Source organism: Desmodus rotundus, chromosome X (assembly GCF_022682495.2).
Source record: "Desmodus rotundus isolate HL8 chromosome X, HLdesRot8A.1, whole genome shotgun sequence".
Classification (NCBI taxonomy): domain Eukaryota; kingdom Metazoa; phylum Chordata; class Mammalia; order Chiroptera; family Phyllostomidae; genus Desmodus; species Desmodus rotundus.
Genome location: NC_071400.1, coordinates 40,154,933 through 40,168,267, shown reverse-complemented (window position 1 = coordinate 40,168,267; position 13,335 = coordinate 40,154,933). Strand labels below are relative to the sequence as shown.

General features: G+C 38.7%; 1 long non-coding RNA gene across 3 annotated transcripts in view; it reads left to right on the top strand.

The window, feature by feature from the left end:
- Positions 1–10: 10 nt before the first annotated feature.
- Positions 11–13,335, top strand: part of LOC112321322 (uncharacterized) — a 76,042-nt gene continuing 62,717 nt past the window's right edge. For 2 of the 3 annotated variants that reach the window (XR_002976527.3, XR_006653750.2), the window contains exons 1-4: positions 11–131; positions 6,752–6,819; positions 7,583–7,684; positions 9,269–9,388. This is a non-coding gene — a long non-coding RNA (uncharacterized lncRNA). Of the gene's footprint in view, positions 132–5,575; positions 5,742–6,751; positions 6,820–7,582; positions 7,685–9,268; positions 9,389–13,335 lie in introns of all 3 variants that reach the window. The other variant, XR_006653751.2, reaches the window with a different exon arrangement.

Here is a 13,335-nt window from a genome sequence, read left to right as displayed (position 1 = left end):
CACAGGAGGTGCGCCTTGCGTCTGCGAGAGCGGTAACCCTTCCAGGCCGGGCTGCTGCGTGGCGATAACTTTCTTTTGAAGCGGATTCATTTTATCATCTTTTATCATTCATTTTTTTTTCTTAGACTAATGTAAGTAATCCTTGACCACAATACAGATGGCAGCAGTGGCTTTACCACGGTAACTGGGAAGTCATTTTTTAACAACTGTGGCACTTTGATTTTAATTACGCCCTGTTAGGGGAGGGAAGTGGTTGGCCCCGCCCCAGCGGCGGGCAAATTATAATTTCGTGCAAGCTGGGAATGTACGGAGATGGGGAAACGGAGCCGCGGGAGCCTAGAAGAATGAGCGTATGAGGGGCACTCAGTGTCAGAGAGTTAACACATAGTTGAGAAGATGGGGAGGTAAAGGGGTAACAGACCAATGTCTGCTCTTGTCTAGCCCCTGGGCTCCATGTGCTTGGCGGTGGTGATGGGGCTGGGCGGCAGAGGACAGTAGAACAGGACATTAGCTATTTTCCTTTTTGTGACTGGCTTATTTCACTTAGCATAATGTCTTCAAGGTTCATCCATGTTATGGTGTGTGTCAGAATTTCCTTCCTTTTTAAGGCCGAATACCGCATTTTGTTAATTCATCCATTGATGGACACTTGGGTTTTTACTAACTTTTGGCTGTTGTGAATAACGCTGCTATGAACCAGGCTGTAAGAATATCTGTTTGAGTCCCTGATTTCAGTTCTTTGGGTAAATACTGAGAAGTAGAATTGCTAGATCATATGGTAATTCTATGTTTACTTTTTCGAGAAACCACCAATACCATTTGCCACAGCTACAGCATCATTTTTCATCTACCAGCGATGCCAAGGGTTCTCATTTCACCCTTACCAACAGTTGTTATTTTCTGTTTGTTTTTTTTTTTTTTTTTTTTTTAATAATAACCACCCTAAGTGGGTGTGAAGTGGTATTTCACTGGGATTTGACTTGAAGTCCCCTACTATATCGAAAGAACCTAACATTTTCCTCTCCTGTGTGTCTCCTTTACTTTCATGCAGAACACTTCATGTCTGATAATTCTGGTGACCAAATGTGGGTTGTTTTTCACCACAACAAGCATTTCTCTGCAACACCAAATGGGTATCCTATAACTTAACTCAATTTTGATACTGTCAGATCCCACAGGTAAAGGGGTCAGTCCTACAAGACAGCCCCCATTCCTCTTTGGGTGCCTATTTCAAATCTAGGTCGTTACTTGCGCTTCTGACCAACTGGCTATGAATCAGGTTCCAATGACCCCCTCCTTGGGTTCAATTAATTTGCTAGAGTGGCTCACAGAATCCAGGAAAACAGTTACTTATATTTACCAGATTACTAAAGTACAATATATAGTAAAGGATACAGATGAACAGCCAAATGCAGAGATACGTAGGGTGAGGTTTAGGAGGGTCCTGCCGGCAGGCGCTTCTATCCCTGTGGAGTTGAGGATCCTCCTGATAGGTAGATGTGTTCACCCACCTGAAGGTTCTTTGAACTCTACTTTTGGGACATTTATGGAGGTGTCATCATGTAGGCTCAATTACTTATTAACTCCATTTCTAGCTCCTCTCTCCTCTCTGCTCTCTGGAGGACTGGGGCATTTGGGCTGAAAATTCCAAGCTTCTAATCATGGCTTGATCATTCTAGTGACTAGATTAGCCCCCATCCAGAAGCCCACCCTGAGTTGCCTCATTGGAGAAAAAGATGCCCCTAATGTTCTTACCACTTAAGAACTTACAAGAGTTTTAGAAGCCCTGTGTCAGGGATGGAGTCAAAGACCAAATATTAGAACAAGAGATGTTCCTACTGTTCTTATCACTAAGGAAATTACAAGGGTTTTAGAGCTTAGTGCCAGGAACTGGGGACAGAGACCAATGTACATATTTCTGTTATCTCACACCTAATGATTAGTGAGGTTGAACATCTTTTTATGTCTTACTGCCCATTTGTATATCTTCTTTGGAGAAATGTCTGTTTAAGTCGTTTTCCCATGTTTAAGTCAGGTTGTTTGTTTTTTGTTGTTGAGGTTTTCTTTTTTAATAGATTCTGGATATCAGTTCCTTATCAATGAATTGCAAATATGTTTTATATCCTGAGACTTGCCTTTTTACTCTGTTGATAGTGTTCTTTGATGCATAAAAGTTTTTAATTTTGCTAGAGTCCAACTTACTTATTTTTTTATTTGTTGCTTGTACATCTGGTGTTATATCCAGCCAAATTCAGTGGCACGAAACTTTTCTCCTATGTTTTCTTCTAAGAGCTTTAGAGGTTTAGCTCTTACATGTAGGTCTTTGATCGCGTATGAGCTCATTTTTGTATATGCTTTAAGAAAACAGTCCAACTTCTTCCTTTTGCATGTGGATATCCAGTTTTCCCAGCACCATTTGGTGAAAAGACTGTCCTTTCTAGCCCTGAGTAGTTTGGGCATGCTTGTCAAAAATCATTTGACCATAAGTGTGAGGGTTTATTTCGGGGCTTTCTATTCTGTTCCACTGATCTGTGTGTCTTTCTTCGTGTCGGTACCACACTGTTTGTGTTTGTCATACTTCATAGTAGGTTTGAAATCAGGAAATGTGAGATCACCAGCTTTGTTGTTTTTCAAGATTGTGTAGGTATTCACAATCACTTGATATTTCATATGAATTTTGGGATGGACTGTTATACTTCTGCAAAAACGTCATTAGGATTTTAATAGGGATTGCTTTGAATTTCTAGATCACTTTTGGCGGTGTTGATAACAATATTGAATCTTCCAACCCATGAACACAGGATATCCTTCCATTTATTTGTGTATTCTTTAGTTTCTTTCAGCAAACTTATAGTTTTCATTGTAAAACCTTTCACCTCCTTGGTTAAGTTTATTCCTGGGTATTTTATTTTTTGTCAGATAGATAGATAGATAGATAATTGACATATAACGTATTGGTTTCAGGTATACAAAGTAATGATTCGGTATTTGTATATATTGCAAATGAGCACCACAATCAGTCTAGTTAACATCCATCACCACACATAATTACAGCTTTTTTCTTGTGATGAGAACTTTTAAGATCAACTCTCTTAGCAGTTTTTTCAAATATACTATACAGTATTATTAACTATAGTCACCATGCTATGCTTTAGATTCCCAAGACTTATTTATTTTACAACTGGAAGTTTGTACCTTTGATCACCCTCACTCATTTTATTCACTCCCCAAACCCCGCCTCTGGCAACCACCAATTTGTTCCGTGTATCTGTGAATTTGTTGTTTAGTTTTTTCAGACTCCACATACAAGTGAGATCATATGGTATTTGTCTTTGTCTGACTTAATTTACTTAGTATAATGCCTCAGGATCCATCCATGTTGTCATAAATGGCAAGATTTCATTTTTTTTATGGCTGAATAATTTTCCATTGTATTGATATACTACATTTTATTCATTCACTCACTCACGGGCACTGAGGTTGTTTCCATATCTTGGCTATTGTAAACGAAGCTGTGGTGAACATAGGGGTGCCTCTACCTTTTCACGACAATGTTTTTGTTTCCTTTGGATAAATACCCAGAAGTGGGATTGCTGGATCATGTGGTAGTTTCTATTTTTAATTTTTTGAGAAATCTCCATACTGTTTTCCATAGTGAGTGCACCAGTTTACATTCTCAACAACAGTGAAGACGCGTTCCCTTTTCTCCTCATCATTCCCAGTGCTTGTTATTTGTCCTTTTTATAATAGATAAGAGAGCCATTTAATAGTTGTGAGGTGATATCTCATTCTGGTTTTGATTTGCATTTCCCAGATGATTAGTGATGTGGACCATCTTTTCATGTGTCTGTTGGCCATCCGTATGTCTTCTTTGGAAAAATGTCTATTCAGATCCTCTGTTCATATTTTAATCATAGTTTGTTTTTTTTGTTATTGAGTTGTATAAGTTTTTTATATGTTTTAGACATTAAATCTTTATCAGATATGTGATTTGTAAATAGTTTCTCCTATTTGGTAGGTTGCCTTTTCATTTTCTTAATTGTTTCTTTTGCTGTGCAGAAGTTTTTTAGTTTGATATAGTCCTACTCGTTTACTTTTGCTTTGTTGCCTTTGCTTATCCTTTTAGATGCTATTACAAGTAGAATTGCTTTCTTAATTTTCTTAAGAGATTGTCCATTGTGCACGGAAATGCAACTGATTTGTTCCATTTTTGTAGTCTGTAATTTTGCTGAATTCATTTATTCTATCTAATGAGTTTTGGAGGGAATATTAGGGTATTCTAATATGAGATCATATCATCTGCATACAGAGGTAATTTTAACTCTTCCTTTCTAATTTGTATGCCTTTTATTTACTTTTCTTACCTAATGGCTAAAATCTCCTTTGTGATGTCAAATATTGTTTATCTGAGAATGTCTTTATTTCACCTTCATTTTTGAAGGACAGTTTTGCCAGATAGAGAATTCATGGTTTACATTTTTTTCTTTCAGCCTTTTAAATATATTATCTCATCCCTTCTGGTCTTCGAGGCTTCCACTGAGAAATTCATTGATAATCTTACTGAGCATCCCTTGTATGTGAAGAGTTGCTTCGTTCTTGCTTCTTTCAAGATTCTCACTTTGGTTTTTGAGAGTCTGATGCTAATGTATCTTGGTGTAGGCCTCTTTGGGTTTCTTACCTAGAGCTCATTGTGATTCTTGGAGTTGTAAATTCATGGTTTTCCTTAAATTTGGAAAGCTTTTAGTGATTATTTCTTCAAATAATCGCTTTGCCCCTTTCTCCTTTCTCTCTTAACCTTCTGGGACTCTCATAGTGCATATATTGCTTGATGATATCCCACAACTTTCTTAATCTTTGTCCACTTGTTTTTTTCATTCTGTTGTGTTTTGTGTCTTGCTTCTTAGACTCCATTGCTTCAGATGGTCTGTCTTCAACCTCACTGATGCTTGCTTCCTGTTTGTGTCTACTGTCGAACCCCTCTAGTGAATATTTCAATTCAGTTATTATATTTTCAACTCCAGATTTTCTGTTTGGTTCCTTTTTATAATTTTTTTCTCTTTGGTGTTATTGTTATTTTAAAAATATATTATTTTCCTCATTCCTTTAGTTCTTTGTGTTTCCCTTTGGCTCTGAGCATATTTAAGACAGTTGTTTAATTTTTGTTTCATAATTCTGATGCCTGTGTTTTCTTCAGAGAGAGTTTGTGCCACTTTATTTTCTTCCTTTGAATGTGGCATATTTCTTGTTTCTTTGTATGCTTTATGATTTTTTTAGAAAACTGGGCATTTGAAAAAACAGTTTTGCAGATAGGCTCTGTGCCTAGGAAGACATTACATTTGCTAATTAGCAAGGAGAGCTGTGTGCCTTCTGATAAGCCTCACGTGGAGGCTTAAAGTTTTCTTGGATCTTTTCTAGGCATACACCTTCTCTGGGCCTGTTGTGTGCTTTTTTTCAGCTCCCCTAAATACACATCTGTTTTTTAAGTGTCTTAATTTCCAAACAAGTCTCATCTTTGCTTTTTTCTGGGGGCTTTTGATGTGCTATTGTGTTTTCTAACTCTCTTCTCTTGCCCCAGGTGATAAGAGGCTGTGTACTTCTACAGCTTGTTTGAGCAATGTCCACCATTTCCTGTGGCTTTTCCTAGCCTGAGATCCAAGATATGCTGACACTTCTGTCTGTCTGAAGTTGAATGAGAAGCCATTACCTCAGGGAGCCCCTAGGAAGATAACATTACAAAAAAGGTCCACCTTCCTTTCCCCAGTTAGAGGGATGGAATTGGCAGCTGGGCCATTGCTTCCCCTATATGGTGCTTTGGGCACTGTGGGGGAAGGAGGGGGGGGAGTACGGGTAGGTCAAAATGCTGTGTTATTTCCTGATATTATTTATGTGGCTTTTTCTTCATTAAGCATTTGCTTGCTTGCTGTAGACTGTTTTCTAGAGCTCCTATAAAGTTATCTTAGCCAGTCTGTAGTTGCTTGTTAAAATGTTAATGTGGGTGGGGAAAGGAGGGCCTGGAGCTTCCCAGTCTGCCAAGTTGCAGATGTCATAAAAAAGTGGTGTTCTATTTTATAAACAGGGAGACCAAAGCTCAGAAAGTGACTTGTACAGGATTATACAGTTGATAAGAATCAAAGCTGGGATTTAACTCTCTTTCTTTTTCCAAGTTCTGTGATTATTTAAAGTAAACTTTGTATTATAGAATAACTTTAGATTTACTAAAAAGTTCCAAAGATGGTACAGAGAGTTCCCATATCTACGTACCCTGCCTTGCCCACAGTGAACCCTTTTATCAACATGTTAGATTAGTATGATTCTTTTGTCACAATTAATGAACCAATACTGATATATTGTTATTCACTAAAGTCCATACTTTATTCAGATGTCTCTAGTTTTGGTCTAGTGTCTTTTTCTGTTCTAGGATCCAGTCCAGGAATCCACATCACATTGTTGCTACGTGTCCTTAGGTTCCAGTTGACCATGACAGTTTCTCAGAATTTCTTTGTTTTGATGACCTTGACACTATTAAAGAGAACTACTGATGTATTTCGTAGACTGTGCCTCGATCGGGGTTTGTCTTATGCTTTCCTCATGATTACACTGGGGTTATGGGTATTTGGGAAGAAGACCACACAGCAAAAATGTCATTCTCATCATATCATTTTAAGGTCTTGATCTGGTGGCCATGGCAGTTTTGCCAGATTTCTCTTCTGTAAAGTCACATTCTCTCCTATCTACAATCTTATTTTTTTAGAAGGAAGTCCCTAAGTCCAGCTCATACTCAAGAAGGGTTTGCGAAGATAGAGCTCCACTTTCTGGAGGGTAAGAATGTGCATAAATTATTTAGCATTCTTCTGTAAGGAAGAAATATTTAGTTTCTCAAATTGTTTCAGCTTCACTCTTTGGAACCTATTTCACTTTGGTTCCTATGCCCGTTGGCGTGCCCCCATTGTTTTGTTTTTTGAGCACTTTCTTACTTTCTGGTACTACTGGATGCTCATTTTGCATATTCCCTGCCACATCCATTGCAGAATCAGTCATTTCTCCAAGGAACCCTGATTCCTTTTAGTAAATCAAAATGTCTTCCAGAGTATGAAAGATTTAGTAGATTTACATCTAAAGATGTAGTAGAGCCAATGAAAACCCATTTGGAGGGGTATGTGTGTGTAGGAAGTGGTTGACAGGGAAAAGAAAGAGAGAGCTGGAAAGATCATAATTTGATTCTCTCCTGAATGGTAGCTTACACATTTGGTGGCAATTTAAGAGTTGAAACTAAGAGTCAGTTACCTTAGGTTCCAATGCCAGCTCTGTAACTCTCTAGCTGTGTGTCTGTGAACCTCAAATTTCTTATTTATAATATGGGCATAATAACCTTATGAGGTTGTTGGAACAGTGATTAAATGATATAGAACACGTCCTTTGCACAGCACTTGCCACATAGTAATCAGTCATATGTTAGCTATTAGTAGTTTCAGTTATATGCTTGTTTGAACTAGGCACTGTAATGTCATGAACTGTGAGCCCTTGCTTTTTTTGTCTGATGCCTATATTGTTCCTTCCCTCATGTTTCATTTCTTTCCCAAAGAATAATTTTCATTTGACCCAGTGCATGTTTGCCTGCGAGATCATCAGCAAGAAGCGACCGCTGTCACTGCCCTGTGCCGGACAAACACTAGAGGGCTCTAAGGTAAGAGTTCTTGGGACCATTGGCTTGAAGTAGCTGCCTGTTCCCCAGACTCCTGTACAGGTTCAGGCCACTCTTGTGTCTTTATCAAGGAGGGAATATTAAGCACCACTTCCTGGAGGGTGAGAAAATTGTGTTGTTTGAATATTATATAGTCATATTAAAGTGCACTGAACACCAAATCTCTTTTTGTTTGTTAATTGAACAAAAATTCTTTGTTGCCCTCCTAGTAAATTTAGTGGCCCCTTGTGAGGTGAGTTCTTAAAAGTGGTTCCTTTGAGAAGAAATTGTCTTCTTTTTGATCATGTCATTCTCCTCCCAAAGACCCCTCCCGTTTCACTGTGGATGAAGTAAGTCCAAAATGTCCCTCCTGCATGTCAGCTCCCCCTTTTAGATTACCACATTTTTATACCTGTGAAGCTTCTCCCATGACACCCATGCCTGACATATTTTTTCCGTATAATTTCCTTCCCTAGCCTATCATTTAAATAACTTTTGAAACTCCACTTGGAGTAACTTCAGGAGTGCTAACACCTCCCTGTCTGCCGTCTCTTGAACATGGTCATTCAATTATCCCCTAGAACAGACTGGCCCTTGACATGTGTATGGTGTAAATATTCAAAGTATTCAGCATTTGGTTATGTATCTTCTAAATATTTGTATTCATATTGTATTCTCCCTAAAGAATACATGTATGTAAGTACCCCAGTCAAAACAGTACTAAGTATCTGCTCATTGACAATGAGGAGGAGGATAAAGACTCTCTAATAGCACTCTCTAGAGTGTAGCAATCTACAAATTTTAATAAAGAGGTTTCTTTTGTTTGTTTAATACATCTGAAAACAATGCATGTACAAAAATTGAAACATGAGAAAAAATTGGTTCAATGCTAATGTATCTACAAGAATTAGGATTTGGGGAAGGTGGAGACGATTACCTAAACATTTTTAAAAATTGGAAACTGTAACCAAAATAAACTGCTAACATCCCTGTTAAAACTTGTAAGAAGCCCTGGCTGGTGTAGCTCAGTGGATTGAGTGTGGGCCTGCAAACCAAAAGGTTGCCAGTTCAATTCTCAGTCAGGGCACGTGCCTGGGTTATGGGACAGGTCCCCAGTAGGGGGCATGCTAGAGGCAACCACACATTGATGCTTCTCTCCCTCTCTTTCTCCCTCCCTTCCCCTCTCTAAAAATAATTAAATAAAGTATTAAAAAAACCAAACCTTATAAGAAGTCTTCATAAACCTCTCTTCATGATTTTTATTAAACTAGAGATCCTCAATTAGCTACTCTAAGGTTCCTCATGCAAAACCAAAATAGGGGTATTCCCTCGACTGGTATGAATAAGGGGACTTCTTACGTCTGAGGTGATCATTTTCCCTGTACGTGCCTTAATCCATTGTCTATGATGGTAAGAATTAACTCCTAAATCGTTGAAAGCTACATGTCTCTCAAAGAGATTGCTATTTCTGAGTCTCAGAGCTTGGAACCTTTATTTATGGTTGGCCACGTGGGGCCCATTATCTCAAGCAGTGACTAGTGTTCCTGTGGGGCTGCCTGTTTAACACTGCCGTTTCTGGTTCTGCAGGTGCAGTCTTCACCCAGACCTGTGACTGCAATCCGCATGCTGTAGCTGCTCTGAGACGAAAATTGAGATGTAAAAGGAGTAGCAGATGAGTGCCAAATATACTTTGAGGGTAACAGGAAGGTGAGTGCAGGGGAAATATGACTTTTGACAATTCAGACTGACGTTCCACACATACTACCCTGCAGTGACTTTCATAAAATATCTGTTTTTCCAAGAACAAAACATGGCCAACGGTATTGCTGGCCTTCAACACCTCAGTATACAAAGTACTACTCTCACATTGAATGATTTTATTCAGAATTCGCATGATACAATGTACAAAGTTAATTGCGTTGGGTTGGAGAAGGGACTAGGTAATCAGCCAAGGTCTGGAACCACTACAGAAAGATAATAAACTGTCTAAAATAAAACTGTGGGACTTTAGAATTTTAATGCAGTTTAAAGATGTTGATTGTCTGCTCTAACAAAAATTAAAGAAAAAATAATGTGAGAAATGTTAAGTTGGAGTAAAAACTGATGAAAGATGAATCATTCTCATTTCCTACAGGACAAAGTGGGGAAGAATTTGTTTCTTCTTTTCAAAATACACAATGGGAAAAGAGAATTGGGAAATTTGCATAATAATTTACCCTCCTGCTGTGCTATGGCTGTGTCCCATTTGATACTATGGTTCCTCATTTCATTTTCTTCACACTGTTTTTGTTGTTCAATTACACTTGTTCCCATTTCCATCCCCCCTTACTCTCCTTTGCCCTACCCATGCCCACCTCCCACATTCAATCCTCCCCACCCCCTTGTCTTTGTACAGTGGTCCTTTATACATGTTCCTTGACTTCACCCTTCTCCTTCTTTCCCATATTATCCCTGTCGTCTGGGACACTCTGCTCACACTCTGTTCATTATTTCCACGTCTCTGGATCTGTGTTGCTCACTTGTTTGTTTTGTTGATTAGGTTCCATGTATAGCTGAGATCATATGCTATTTTTCTTTCACCTCCTGGATTACTTAACTTAGCATAATGCTCTCCAGTTCTATCCATGCTGTCATGAAAGGTAGGAGTTCCATCTTTCTTTATGTTGTGTAGTATTCCACTGTGTCAATGTACCATTACATTTTTAATTCAATCATTTACTGGTGGGCACTTAGGTTTCTTGTAAAACTTGGCTATTGTAAATGTGCTGCTATGAACACTGGGCTGCATAGGTTCTTTTGAATTGGTGTTTCAGGATTCTTATGGTATAATTCCAGCAGTGGAATTGCTGGGTCAAGAAGGAATTCCATTTCTAGTTTTTTGAGGAAATTCCACACTGTTTTCCACAGTGGCTGCACCAGTCTGCATTCCCACCAACAGTGCACTAGGGTTCCCTTTGCTCCACAACCTGGTCAGCACTTGTTGTTTGTTGATTTGTTTATGATGCCCATTCTGACCAGTATGAAGTGGTAACTCATTGTGTTTTTATTTTGCATCTTTCTGATGGCTAGAGATACTGAGCATTCTTTCATATGTTTCTGGGCCCTCTGTATATCCTCTTTGGAGAAGTGTATGTTCAGGTCCTTTGCCCAATTTTTTTAAAGATTTTTATTTATTTAGACAGAGGGGAAGGGAGGGAGAAAGAGAGGGAGAGAAACATCAATGTGTGGTTGCCCCTTGTACACCCCCTACTGAGGAACTGGCCTGCAACCCAGGCATGTGCCTGAGACCGGCAATCGAACCAGTAACCCTTTGATTCATAGGTCAGCACTCAATCCACTGAGCCACATCAGCTACGGCCCTTTGCCAATTTTTTAAAAAGATTTTATTTATTTATTTTTAGAGAGAGGGAAGGGAGGGAAAAAGAGAGGGAAAGAAACATCAATGTGTGGTTGTCTCTTCTGTGCCCCAGTGCCCCACACCAGGGAACCTAGCTCGCAACCCAGGCATGTGCCCTGGCTAGGAACAAACCAGCGACCCTTTGGTTCACAGGCCGGTGCTCAATCCACTGAGCCACACCAGCCAGGTCCCATTTATTAATTGGATTGTTTGTCTTCCTGGTATGGAGTCATGTGAGTATTTTATGTATTTTGGAGATCAAACCCTTGTACGAGGTATCATTGGCAAATATGTTTTCCCGTACAGTTGGTTCCCTTTTTATTTACTGATGTTTTCCTTAGCCATGCAGAAGCATTTTATTTGATGTGGTCCCATTTGTTTATTCTTTCTTTTATGTCCCTTGCTCTATGGGACATATTGGTGAAAATATAGCTTTGTGCGATATCTGAAATTTTCCTGCCTATGTTCTCCTGTAGGATTTTTATGGTTTAATGACTTATATTAAAGTCTTTTATCCATCTTTTTTAAAACTAATTTTAATTTTTTATTGTTATTCAATTACAGTTGTGTGCCTTTTCTCCCCATCCCTCCACACCACCCCAGTTGAACCCCCCTCCCTCCCCCACCTCCACCCTCCCCCTTGATTTTTGTCCATGTGTCCTTTATAGTAGTTCCTGTAATCCCCTCTTCCCACTGTCCCCACCCCACTCCCCCCTGGCTATTGTTAGATTGTTCTTAACTTCAATGTCTCTGGTTATATTTTGTTTCCTTTTTTCTTCTATTTATTTGTTTATTATTTTTCTTTTATTTATTTTTTCCTGTAATCCCCTTGAGTTTACTTTTGTGTGTGGTGGAAGTTGGTGGTCAAGTTTCATTTTGTAGCATGTAGCTGTCCAGATATCCCAACAGCATTTGTTGAAGGGGCTGTTTTTACTCTGTTTTATGCTTCTGCGCCCTTGGTTGAAAATTAATGGACCATGGAGACTTCGGTTTATTTCTGGGCTCTCTATTCTGTTTCATTGAGGTATCTATTCTTATGCCAGTACCAGACCATTTTGATTGCAGTGGGCTTGTAATATAGTTTGATATCAGGTATTGTGATCCCTCCTACTTTGTTCTTCTTTCTCAAAATTGCTGAGGCTATTCAGGATCTTTTATGATTCCATATAAATTTTTCAAATTTTTCTTCTATATCTGTGAAATATGCCATTGAAATTTTTTTAAATAATTTTTTTTAAAGATTCCACTTAATTTTAGAGAGAGAAGGAGGTAGGGACAAAGAGAGGAGAGAAACATTGATGTGCAAGAGGATGGTTGCCTCTTCAAAGCCTCCAACTGGGGGTGTGGCCCACAACGGAGGTATGTATCCAGAATGGGAATCGAACCAGCAACCTTTTGGTTTGCAGTCCAGCACTCAGCCCTCTGAACCACACCAGTGAGGGCCATCATTGGTATTTTAACAGGGATTGTGTCAAATCTATAAAATGCTTTGTGTAGTATGGAAATTTGGATGATGTTAATTCTTGCAGTCCATGAACATGGTATATGCTTCCACTTACTTATGTCTTCCTTAATGTCTTTCTTCAGTGTTCTGTAGTTTTCTGAGTACACGTCTTCTACCTCCTTGGTTAGGTTTATTCCTAGGTACTTTATTTTTCTTCTAGCTATAGCAAATGGGATTTTTTTTCTGATTTCTGTTTCTGATATTTCTTTCCTAGTATACAAAAATGCCCTTAATTTTAGAATATTGACTTTGTATCCCACTGCATTGCTGAATTCACTTATTAGGTCAAGTAGTTTTTTGGTGGAGTCTGTGGGGTTTTCTATGTACAGTATCATGTCATCTGCAAACAATGACAGTTTTACTTCTTCCTTTCCAATTTGGATGCTTTTTATTTCTTTTTCTTGTCTGATCGCAGTGGCTACGACTTCCAATGCTATGTTGAATAGAAGTGGTGAAAGCGGACACCCTTGATTTGTTCCTGATCTTAGTGGGAAAGCTTTTAGTTTTTACCCATTGAATATGATGTTGGCTCTAGGTTTCTCGTATATAGCCTTTAGTATGTTGAGGTATGCTCCCTCTATTCTTACTTAGCTGAGTATTTTTATCATAAATGGGTGCTCTACCTTATCAAATGCTTTTACTGTACCTCTTGATAAGATTATGTGATCTTTGTCTTTCCTTTTGTTTCTGTGATATATTATATTTATTGATTTGTGAATATTATGCAATCATTGCATCCCTGGGATGAATCTC